At 51.1% G+C, this 11,889-nt stretch overlaps 1 protein-coding gene across 1 annotated transcript in view; it reads right to left on the bottom strand.

Annotated features, from left to right (window-relative positions):
- Positions 1-11,889, bottom strand: part of Soxn (SRY-box transcription factor soxNeuro) — a 401,703-nt gene that overhangs the window by 198,870 nt on the left and 190,944 nt on the right. The window contains exon 5 of the transcript XR_013493717.1: positions 4,873-4,920. The gene's annotated coding sequence lies outside the window, so the exon portion shown is untranslated. The remainder of the gene's footprint in view (positions 1-4,872; positions 4,921-11,889) is intronic.

Raw genomic sequence — 11,889 nt, forward strand, 5'->3', positions numbered from 1 at the left:
TTTTGCGTGGCGGCGACGGGTTTTGTTGCCGAGACACGCCGCGATACCAGCGGATTAAGAGCCGCGATTAATGCTCTGAGGCGACGGAATCAATGCTCGCCGCGCACCCTCGGCTTCCGCCCCTCCCTCCCTCGCTCGCCCCTGCCGATAGCAAAGATCACTCTGTCCCATTTCATTTCCTCCGGGCGTCCTTGGCGGCCGAAGCATATTTCTGCGCGCAGCGGGACGTATTACCGAGCCACCGCTCGTCCGATAATGTGTTTCTGATTGCCGGCGCGTCTCGGTCTCGCCCGTACCCGGCCCGCCGCACGCCGCACGCCGCCCACGTAAATCCACCTTCGCGAAATATCACGTCCCTCGATGCCGCCGCGGCGAGCCGCTGTTACGCCGCGGATTCTTCTCCGCGGAAACCAATATCCTGACGAACCTGTCGCGGGGAACGAGCATCCGCGCCGGCGATGATTAAACGCGGGGCGACGGGTCATCGCAGTCGACGGAGATTCGTGTCACGCCACGGAAAATCTTTGGTAGGATGATCTTCGCTAAATCTCTGTTTCGAGTAGATTCGCGATAGATGAATCTATTTTGTCAAGATTTCTCGGATCGAATTTGCAAATTTGCAGAGGCGAAAGAATTAATAATGTAAGACGTTCTTACTCCTGATAAGCGAACACATAGTTTACTGTACGCTGAACTTAACCCCTTGCACTATCGCTTCTTTCATGCTACGACGATTAGCATTTATTCGTACTTAATAATTTTTCTAATAGGACCAGAGAATTTTTGTTTCCTGAATTGTCTTTACTTACCTTCGTTTCTATACTTTGATGACAGAAGAATTCATTTTTACTTCGATGTAGAAGGAATTAATAATATTCATATCTAGTAGAGCTTGCATAAAATCTTCAGCACGAGTCTGACTCGTTATTATAGTGCAAGGGGTTAAGTGCCCCTACAGAGTCTACAATTTTTATGGAAAAGTTCTGTTTCCTTTTTATACAGTGTTCAAGATTTTCAGTAGAAAGCACAGCTTTTCAAAAGAGAAACAATGAAAACTGATTTCCTGATAAAACATCGATTTTTATGCAGATTTTAAAACACGAAATCGTGATTTTCGCCGACCACGTTTCAAGACAATAGAATGTTCAATCGATTAGCTATCGGCGAGTCCGTTCTTTGGATTTGTTGTTGTTCTACTTCGTCGGAGACCGATTCGTTATCAGCCGGTGAGAGATTGCCCGATAACCAGCGATATCTCTCCAGCAGATAAGGATTCACCTTGACTGATATAGTCGCGTTTCGATGTTTTGTTGTGCGCCGTTCACCGCCGATCCTTGTCTCTCCGTTGTTCCAGCCGAATCTTAATTGAGCCGTGGGAACAATCGCCGGGCTCCCTGAAATCGCCGCAAATAATTGTCCGCGGCAAGGGTCGCGCTCGGCACCGGCTGTGTTTAATAATAATATTGTTTAATACGGTTCTTTGAGCGCCGGCTTATTTGACGACGGCCGTGCGACGGCGTCGCTGTCACGGATTCACCGCGGGGAATAGCGTCATTATTCAACGGCGCGTCGAAGCGGCCGTTTTTAATGAGATCCTACAATATTTAAAGCGGGCTCTCGAGAGATTTTACGCCATCGTGTTGTCGCGGCCGCGTCGCCGACCACTTCCGCCACGGAAAATCCTCCTCGCGAGCCGGGGCACGCCGCGAAAGAAAAATTGCTCACGGTGTGCGACGCCGCGACCGATTCGACGACGCTGCTCGCTGCGATCCTTGCACCGATCGAAAATCCTCAGCCTTTAAAATTAAATACCTAATTGTGAAATATGGCTCGAGGAAATGCAACAGCTCGAGGAAAACTAATTTTCATAGAAAACAACCGTTTTAGATCGTGATCGATTTGCTACTCAAAGTCGAACGCAATTCTTTACATAAAATGGACACTAAATATTCAAAGAATCGTACTTTATCTATTTTATTCGTATCGAATATTTAACGATAAACTCCTCTGCATATTTTACACCGAAATGGTAAGTGAAAGAATTTAATAAAATATGAAAGAAATATTAATACAATTTTAATTCCTCTCGAGCACCAACTAGAAGTTCGAAACTAGTCTCCGATTATTAACCCCTTGCACTATAATAACGAGTCAGACTCGTGGCGAAGATTTTACCCAAGCTCCACTAAATATGAACATTATTAATTTCCTCTACGTCGAAGTAAAAATAAATTCTTCCGTTATCAAAATATAGACACGAAAGTATATAAAGACAATAAAATTGTCTGGTACTATTATTAAAAATATTAAAGACAAACAAGTGCCGATCGACGCGGCGCGATCATATTATTTTAATAATATTCTTATTAAGCAATCGGCGATAAATAACACGGAATGAAGTAACCGATTCAGGGCTATAAATACCGGAGCCATTGTTGCCACGGATAATTGCAAAGTATTGCGTCTATCGCGGATGACGAATGACCGTGGAGAAGTTCGACCTGTATTTTTTCAGTTGCAACACACGGTGCAACGTTCTCCGGTCGCATCAGGCCGGTGCTACTCTCTTCGCACGTAGCCGAGATAAGAGCAACGAGGCAGACGCAGCGACTCAGGTGTTATCGGCGCCGCGTGTACGTTCTCGATAGCGTGGCTAATAGGAATCCTCTCGTTCCGATTCGGTCGTAGCTCTCGCTCGCGCAGAAAAGCCGCAGGAACTCGTCGTGGTCCTATCCCCTCCTCCTTTGCGCCCCCCCCCCCCCCGCGCGCACTCCTCCCGTGAAATAAGGCGGAGAAAACGGTCCAGGCGGAATAAATATCGGGGAATACGTGTGCACGTCGACGCAGGCAAAAACGGATCAGTGGCATCGTTTCGTTCGAGTCCCCGCGTGATCAATACATATAGACGAGGCCGTCTACAGGTCGGATCGATCGTTGTTGTACGCCGCCTTGATACATGTGCGCGGGGGTGTGTAGCCAGGCGAGAACCAAGAACCACCGTCCGACCATGAGACTGTCGAAATCGTCAATTATCGGCCGGCTCCGATTGTTCGATCCTTCTCTGACCCGTAATATCTCGTTGCGTGGTTCTCGAGACGCTAAATATGGACGTTACGCTTCTTCGAAATCGCAGTTAATAAATCTTCGTTGCCGATGTTTTTGCTTTCGTTGCGGATTGTTCGAACAGGTGTTAATTGATGTAAGAAAAATTGGAGACGAAGGATGGAGGTCGAGACAATGGTTTTTTTAGGTTTGTTCTATTTGAAGGGCATTGTTTTGATTTATCTGCTTCGAGAGGGTTAATTTGTGGGACTCTGAATTTGTGACAATAACTAAATAATCAATAATGATATGGTTAGTTAGATGCAATATCAACTATTTGTACATTTTTTTCATTTATTGAAACATCGAAAATAATACATTTTTATCTGAAATCTGTTCCTTATAATCGATTCAGTGAAATCAAAAATGTCCGCGCCAATTATAGGACACAGCAGCGCCAAGTATGATTTTTATTCCTTCTAAAATTAATATATCAACATCCTCATAATATCTTTCAATTGTTTCACTACTATATATTCCATCCATAAATTTCAACTGTGAACTCAAAATAATTCCTCCGACCTACAGCACTTCCATTTCATATATCATCAATATATGCACATAAAATTGAGTTCCATAACTCATACAACAATTTCCTGAATTTAAACAAATCAAATCAAAATTATCTATTGTGAAAATTATTTTGGAATTTAATTTAAAAATTCTTGCCGCGTAGAGTTAACTATTATTAAGGATTAATAATTTTCCGAATAAACAAAGTCAGTCACGATGGCCTAAACAAAGAAAACAAATTGCACCGGATCTTAAAAAATCTGTCGCGCAACAGGACCGCGTAAAAATGTTTTTCGACCATGCGTGACCGTCGACGGATTAAATCGCGGTTTTGGAGCTGGGCCAGTTTTCGCTGTAAATTAAATAATCGATGATTAATGGACGGCTCTCTCTCTCTCTCTCTCTCTCTCTCTCTCTGGGTGTTCGATCGCAGCCACCTACGTCTCGCGATTTACATCCGCGGCCCCGGGGTTTTAGGCACGGCGAACCAAGGTCGTGGAGCACGACGAGCAACGGAATCGATTAATAACGCCTCGTCTCGTAACGCGTACCAGCTCGTTCCTCGTCGCATACAAAGCTAGAAACCGACGAGGACCGTGGACGTAGCCCGGCGATGGAAGCCAGCTTTGATTTCGCCGACGCGCTCCGAGAGGTGGTTCCTCTACGCCTTCGATCGTGTGGCGCAGGTGTGCGACGGCTACGTCCCCGGGTGATTTTTCATGGCTGGGTCGCGACGTTGGTGAGTGCGACAAAATTAATCGACGGAACGGAGCCCGGGGACAGCAGCTGGACGAGTGGTTAAACTTGAACGGTTTCTAATTGATTCGGATACACTGTTCACGCGATCGTCTGTGCGCGATTTAGAAAAAAGACTCGGAGTATCGAAGACCGGAACTCTTAACCTACTTTGCCTTAACAGTAACTAACGCGAGTGCCCATCATGTCGCATATTAAAAATATAAAAAATACAAGATTTTATTAAATTTATTTCTTCGACGATATATAATCGTCTGGTATTAAAAGGGTTATATTAAAAGCAGTGTCTCAAATATCTTGGTCATCGCAGGGGTAAGAAAATACACTACCTTAACTGAGTACATAATTTGCAAGAAGATTGATCTATCGTGAATGTACCGTGTGACGTAAAATTCGGGAATCGATTAGAAAAACACCTCAGCAGTTTAGCCAATTTTCTGGGAACAATCGTAGCGCCAGGACCAAGTGAAATGAGACACGTTGTATATCAGTATCGCTCACCGATGAGATTCCGTTGATCCCGTGGGTCGCCGCGCAGGGCCGTTTTATCTGGAAACAAACAAGAGGCGATCGGGTTGGTTAAAAAAAGATTGATGGTGGTACCTGTGAAAAAGAAAGAGTCGTAGATGGCAAGGAAGATTCGCAAGGTTACGGCGCGCCACCCCGATAAAACGCGATCTGTTAAATATCGTGTCAGGGTCCCCTGAAAGATTCATCAACGGGTGGCCAGCCCGGGATCCGCTTCACCTCGGGTGCACCCTATTCGCAGAGGCAAACCACTTGAGCCGCCCCCTCTGTCACCCGAGCCTCCCCCCCACCTCGTCCGCCCACCAGCGCGCCGGGCTCCCTTCTTACGTAATCCGTCTGTTAAAATATCAATCTCAACGTTTCACTCTTTGCACAGCATTCCGTGCAGGGGTGGCCCCGATCCTCCCCCGCCACCTCCCCCTTCTCGTTCCTCTGTCTGGACGAGGTCATCAAAGATGCAGCAGCAATCAGCGGAGCTAGTCGAGCGGACGGGCAAGCAGAGAACCGGCTGCCGACCCGGTGGACCCCAGGGATGCGCGCGGGAATTTTCTTTGAGCCTCTAAATCGATCCCCGCGTCGCTGGAAAAAAATATGTTCAAGCCTTTCGGGTTCGCGGCTCGATCGACGCAGCCCGGACGCAAAAAAGTGTCCGCGCACCACCCGGCCAGCGTCTTCGCAAACATTCAGGGGACACCCCCGGCCTCTCTGCGGCGGGAACGATCTTCTGCCTTGGACCGGGTTCAATTCCCAAACCGAGTCCAGCACCACGGGTGCATTAGAGATCACCAGAGAGAGCACTGGAGATCCATTTTTCCACGTTCAGGCGAAGATGCCTAATAAAATCCGTTCCGCGAGGCGAGGAGCGTGTACAGCTGCTTTGAATTAACTAGAATATATTCTGACAAAAGGATTCGCATTACGTGAAAGAAGAGAGACCGTATTCAGACAGAACAATCAAGATCAAGAAAATGCAGTGGCACGAATTACTCGATTACAATGGCGTCTCATGCGATATAAATACAATTGAAAGCATCGATTGCATAAAGAACGAACGATCGAAGATGGAATACGTATTGAACAGTCTCTGTCTCCCCGAAAAGCGATTATGCTAACAAGGCGGGGGGGACACGGCGTCGCACCTGTTCCCCGAGCTTGTCGCGGGAGGCGGAGGCGGAGTGATTACCGATATAATTCCGCAAATACCATGTGAAAAGCACGGCGAAGCCGTTCGATCGAGGCCCTTTCGCTCGGGCAGACCCTTCGAGACGATTTGCGCGCGCGGTCCTTAATAAATCCTTCGGAAGCCCGCTCGCGGGAGGGGTGGGGGAAAGGACATCAAAGTGCCGCTGATCCTCGACAGGCAACGATCCGTGCAGAGGAGATCGTCGTCGTTGAAATCACCGCGCCGGGCCGCCCCTTTCGGCGGCTGAAACCCCCCTCCCCCTCCCCTCCCCCCTCGCGTCCGCCCCGGCCGCCACCCCCTTGGAAACCGCCACCCGGCGGGCTCGGCGGTCGCCGCGGGGTGGCGGAGGGCGAGCTCTATTAAAAATGCAATATTCTCGTTAATCCGCGCCGGTATGTGGTACCGGCTAATTAGCGAGTACCGGGGACAGGGATGCATACGTGCGCGCGGCCGCCGTTGTCATGCAAATGCCTCGTGGTGGCCGCACCGAAACACGCCCCATTCAACGGACGCGGCTCCGTGGGCCCGCGCTCGCTCGCTCGCTCGCTCGCCCGCGCCACCGTTATATTCGACACGTATTAATAACGAAACAAATATTGCTTATTGAATATGAAATTTCGGCGAGACCTCCGTCGCGCGGTTATTAGCACGGAATATTCTAGCCGGCTTTCGAAAATCGCCCTCTGCGAGCCGCACGGAATTCGGCGGGCGACGCCGCGCGAGGTGTCGATGGATTTTTCAGGAAATTTTAGGAACTCTTCTGTGGTGGTTCGGCGTAAAATCTGTAGAATTTATTAAAATATTTTTCGTGGATTAAAATTAGATTAGATCTCATATATATATAAGTAAAGCAGTAAACTGTAGTCTAGTGGTGAATCTAAGGCTGCAATAAAAATTGCGATACCACGTTACATATAATATAATAGAGTAATATAATATAGTATAACAGAATATAATAGAATAGGTCGAAGATACTATATTGGATTTCAAGTTGAAATGCCTCCAACCGCGAGGGGTTAAATTGAATAAAACACCACTTTCAGGGATATCCCAATAACAGGTGGAAAACGCTCTATTTGGTTCTCGCCTCTCCTCCTTCATTCACAAACCCGTCGAAGCTTCTCAAAACCAGAAATTTGTACAAAAATCTACACCGTGGTTCGTTCTTGCTCCAGCTACATAGGAAAGGTCTATGTTTCCTCGAGATCCCGACAATACCAAGTAGCAAAGCCCTCGATGGCGGGGAATCAAGGACCATTTTAACCTGATTCCCCGTGCAAAGGTTCCCGGCAACAATGGCGGGGCAACTTTCAGCAAGGTAGCTTTCAGTCCTGGAATTTCTATGGCTAGCCCCACGCAAAAGGATTGTCACGCGAATACGCTTCCAGGACAGGAGTCGCGCGCGGCTCGTATGTGGCCTGCGCGCGGGGGTAGAACGAGGGGGGTGGAGGGGGTTGCGCGCGGGATGGGCTATATCAATAAGCATCGAACGGCCACGGAGAGGACGGCAGGGAGCCGTTGATTAAGGGGCGAGCACAATGATGAGATATCCTCCGCGAAGGGAATGCGTCTCTGCGATGGATCCGCATGAGGGGACTCCCTCCCGTTCCCTCCTGCGATCGGTACCGGCGAGGAGAAGCGGGGGTGCGCGGGACGAGAGGAGAGGTGGTGGCCGTCTCTCCCTCGTCGCGTCTCCGCTCGATCTGATCTCCAGCCAGGAGAGACTGTTAGACGCCGATTACTGCCGATCCCGGAGTCGCACAATGGCCTCGTCCCTGTCATCGAGCAGGCTGACTGGGTCACCTTGTCGCGTGACAGAACGAGGATCCAGTTGTTCGAGCGGAAGTTGTGTGCCGTTCTATGGAAAGCGAGGATCGCTACGCGGCTGTTTACGCCGATGCGGAGACTATAGTCTGGTTCGGGGACACTGGAACCTTGCTGTTTAGACAATAGCTACTCTCGGCACGCGGGTTTTAAATTTCTTTCGAACGGCACCGGCGAGGGATGATCCCCGACCACGGATATCAAAAAGTTCTGGAACTCGTAGAGATATGTAGAGCATACGCGGATATGTTTTGCATACATTTTTTTACGTAACTTTGCAGAAATTTAATTTAAGGGACGAAAGGTGAGGTTCATATGTTTCTTGTAGCTTTTACTTTGTTCTTAAAATTCGCGAAAAAGTGTCACTTTGTTTTATCCATCCTTTCCGCTTGTTCCTGCAAGCATAATGTCTCTTCCTTCGTTCAAACAATTATTTACCGACCACTCTATTGGTAGATGAGAATATTCGTCGCCGCGCGTGTTAAAGATGAAAGAAGTTATCGTGACAACGTAACGGGTAACGGTAGGCGACCGAACGCGGCCCGAAAACCCGAAAACGGGCTCTCGCCTGTACCGGGGAAATTGCGAACAGGAAATTCCGTGGAGCGGCGGATCGCCGAGCTCGGAATTTTCCGGGGGCAGAGATCGTTAACGCGGTCCGAAAGGCGGCGCGGCGCGGCGCGGGTAGCGGGTAGCGGGAGAAGCGTTCGCGGCGGCGCGTTGGCGCGGCGACTGTAGGCCCCTAAATTAACAGTAATGAAAATTGGTTATCAGTCGAAGCGACATCCTGCAGACCGAACAGTGTTACCAGCACTGGAGCGCGTAATATCCCATTGAGGAGGAGCGGACGGCGAGCACGGTACTGGGATTCGGGTGCACGGCAAGCGGATCACGTTGACACAAAGCGGCCGTAATCCGTTTATCTTCTCTCCGGGCACTCTGCGCCCACGTGTTACGCTCCGCGTTATTCGAGGATGGCCCGGCCGCCCCCCCCCCCCCCCTCCTCCACGCCTCTCCACCGAAACGTTCTCCGGCGCCGCACCCTTTGCGCCCGGCCGCCCCGCGCCCTGCGATCGGGCATTTCCATCGGAAGCACCGCGGACGATAATCACCGGAGACTTTGGTAACGCCGCCGCTGTCCCCGAAAGTGTGAAAATCTGGCGGAAGAGCGGAACGGCACGAATCAATCGACGATGGCCGTCTCGGATCGCGTTTCACGAGGGCGATCGAGGCCCGATCGGGGAATCGAAGCGCGGCGATCGCGGAGCGGGGCTCGTGGACGCGATCGCCGCACGGTTTCTTCCCGTTCCGATCGATCCGAGCGGCCGGTCCGCGTCGAACGGCCGCGCGCCCGTAAATATATTCTGCCCACGCTCCGGCCGAGTCCCCTTCGACACCTTCGTGAAAGCCGGCGGAATGTCCTGCGCGACACGTACTCCTCTTGAGTAATGACGCGGCCCCGAAGAAGACGGAGGAATGCAGAAGGAGGTGTCTTTCAGCCGGAGGTCTCATTGGTTTCGAACAGAGGGCCGCCCTTCCCTTTCCTGTCGCCGTTTCCAGCCTGAAAACGGCTTAACGAATGACGGCGACGAGTCACGCGTTTTGTCTCGCGCCACGGAACGCATTTGTCTCGGGCCCGGATGCCGGATGGTTTTGAATCCCGTTGGGCTCTCCGCGAGAGCATATATAACTCTGTCTCTCTCTCTCTCTCTCTCTCTCTTTTCCACGGATCCTCGCCGGGTCTCTCCTTTCAGCGTGGATCCTGGCCCGCCAGGATTCGGCTTGACGCGCCGCTGAAAGACGCCCGCTCCTCACAAAGGACTCCCTAATATATTACGCTTATTAATGTGTCCCGTCCTCGTCTATCTTTCCGCCACCCTCGTCGGAATCCTCCTCGAACGCATCGAATGGCCGAGGGGTAGCGGGGCCGACTTTTCGGGGAACGATTTTTCGTCTGTCTCGCGGTCTCAATGCCACTTAAACCCTCCGCCGACCTCCCTCCCTCCATCCCTCCCTCCCCCTCCCGTCGTCGCCGACCGGTTTAGAATCCCGGAAAAGATAACCAATTAGCCGGTTGTACCAGGCCCGGCGGGAGCCGACGGGGGCGGGGGGATGATTTTTCCGTCTGGAATCAGTGAATTCGTAACCAAGGAGCGCGAGGGTGACGAAAAAACTAACCGGTGCTCGACCAGGAGCCTTGCCGATTGGTCCATTCACCGGGGGGGAAGGCTGGTAAAAAAAAAAGGCGGAAAAAAAAAATGCCTGGCGGCTCCGACTCGGCCCATTCGATTTCTCGAATCGCGCGCGTTTCGCTTCTCGGCGCGCGCGTTGTTCGCGATTAATTGGACGACCGAATTGTTGTTTCGTTCAGCAGTTGAATGGCTCCGCTCGATTCTTGTCCCGGCTGGTGTGTGGGTGTTTGTTTTTTTTAAGTGCCTACACGGTGCCGCGGCGTGCCCCTGTACGTGTGCCCGGCGCAGCGTAAACCTGCACGTAAACCGCACGCGCGTGTGCACGTGCACGTATATGTGTATACTATATATATATGTATATATATATTTTTTTTTATTTCGCTGCCGCAGCTTTTTCCACCCCCGCCCCCGACGGGGGCCGCCTCTCGACGAAATTTCGCCAGGACCAGCGATCCAGCCAGCCGGGAGAAATCTTTTATCGTTCACGACGTAAGAGCGACTACTACTGGGCACTCTCTTTCTCCGAATCTTCCCTCTCTCCCTCGCCCCGGGTGGGGGGGCCGCCTTTCTTCGTTCTTCACCCTTTCTTCGCCCCCTTTCTCCGGGCCCCTCCACCCCCCGCACACACAGCTCGGCCTCCTCGCCACGTGGATGTTTTTTTCGTGGCGGGCCTCTGACGTGGTATAATGCACAAAAGTCGGCCCTCATTCAGGCCACGAAAGTCGCTCGAATTTAAACAAACAACCGCGACGGTGGCCCCCTCCCCCGGTACCCCGCCCGCCCGCCCACCTTGGTCTCCTCGGTCTTTTCTCGCTCGAGCAGTCTCGCACGCGAAAAACGGCGAGCCGCAGCGCGCCCGGTTAATCTTCGCGGGTTCGGTCGCCGGGCATTGTAAGCCTCACGGAAGTCGGCCATTATTCCGCGGCGGAACAATAAACGGCCGTGGATGATTTTCATGCGTGCCCTCTAACGAACACTCCTCGTCGACCCCCCCCACATACCCTCTCTCTCTCTCTCTCTCTGTCGCCGTCATCAATAATTAAGAAAACTTCGATTGACGCCGATTTAATCGCGCACTCGTCGGTGGAACCGCGCTTCTCGCGTTTCAATGCACCGCCAGACGTCTCGGGGGGTTGAAAGGGAGAAGAAGCGACTCGGTTTGCCGGTTAAATGGGGACGTTGGGATCGCGGAAAAATCTAAAACCCGGGTTAACAAACGCGGAAAGAGAGAGAGAGAGAGAGAGAGAGAGAGAAGTAAAAAGAAGGAGAAAAAGAGAGGAGAGAGAGAGAAAAGCTGCAAAGGTGGTGGCTAAGCGGAGCTAATCTCACGGACGTTCTACCCGGCTGTGTTTCCAGTTACGCTCGCCGGCGTTGTATGGGTTGTATTTGTTTCGCGGTATGGTGCACCGTGGCCCAACAATGGCGGCTCGGATCAAGTCGGCGGCCTTTTTGAAGGCAGGTGCCCCCTCTTCGCCTTTTTTCTCGACCGAAGGCCGGCTTTCTTTTTCCACGACCACCCTCTCTGTTTCTTCCCTCGAGATCCATCTACGCGTTCTCTCTTTCTCTCTCTCTCTCTTCATTTCTCTCTTTCCCTTTCTCTCTCTTCCTCTCTTTCCCTCCTTTTCTCGTCCGTGGTTCTCGGCTCTTACAGCCTCGCACCAGGAGATTTCGCTAATAAGCAACGTCTAAGCCTCCGAAAAACCGGGTACGATTATCGATTTATAAGCCAGGAGCCGTTTCCGACAGCTTACACCCGAAAAAGGAGTGCCAGGTTGTGCTCTCCGCTGTCGA

This window comes from Augochlora pura, chromosome 3, assembly GCF_028453695.1.
Source record: "Augochlora pura isolate Apur16 chromosome 3, APUR_v2.2.1, whole genome shotgun sequence".
NCBI lineage: Eukaryota > Metazoa > Arthropoda > Insecta > Hymenoptera > Halictidae > Augochlora > Augochlora pura.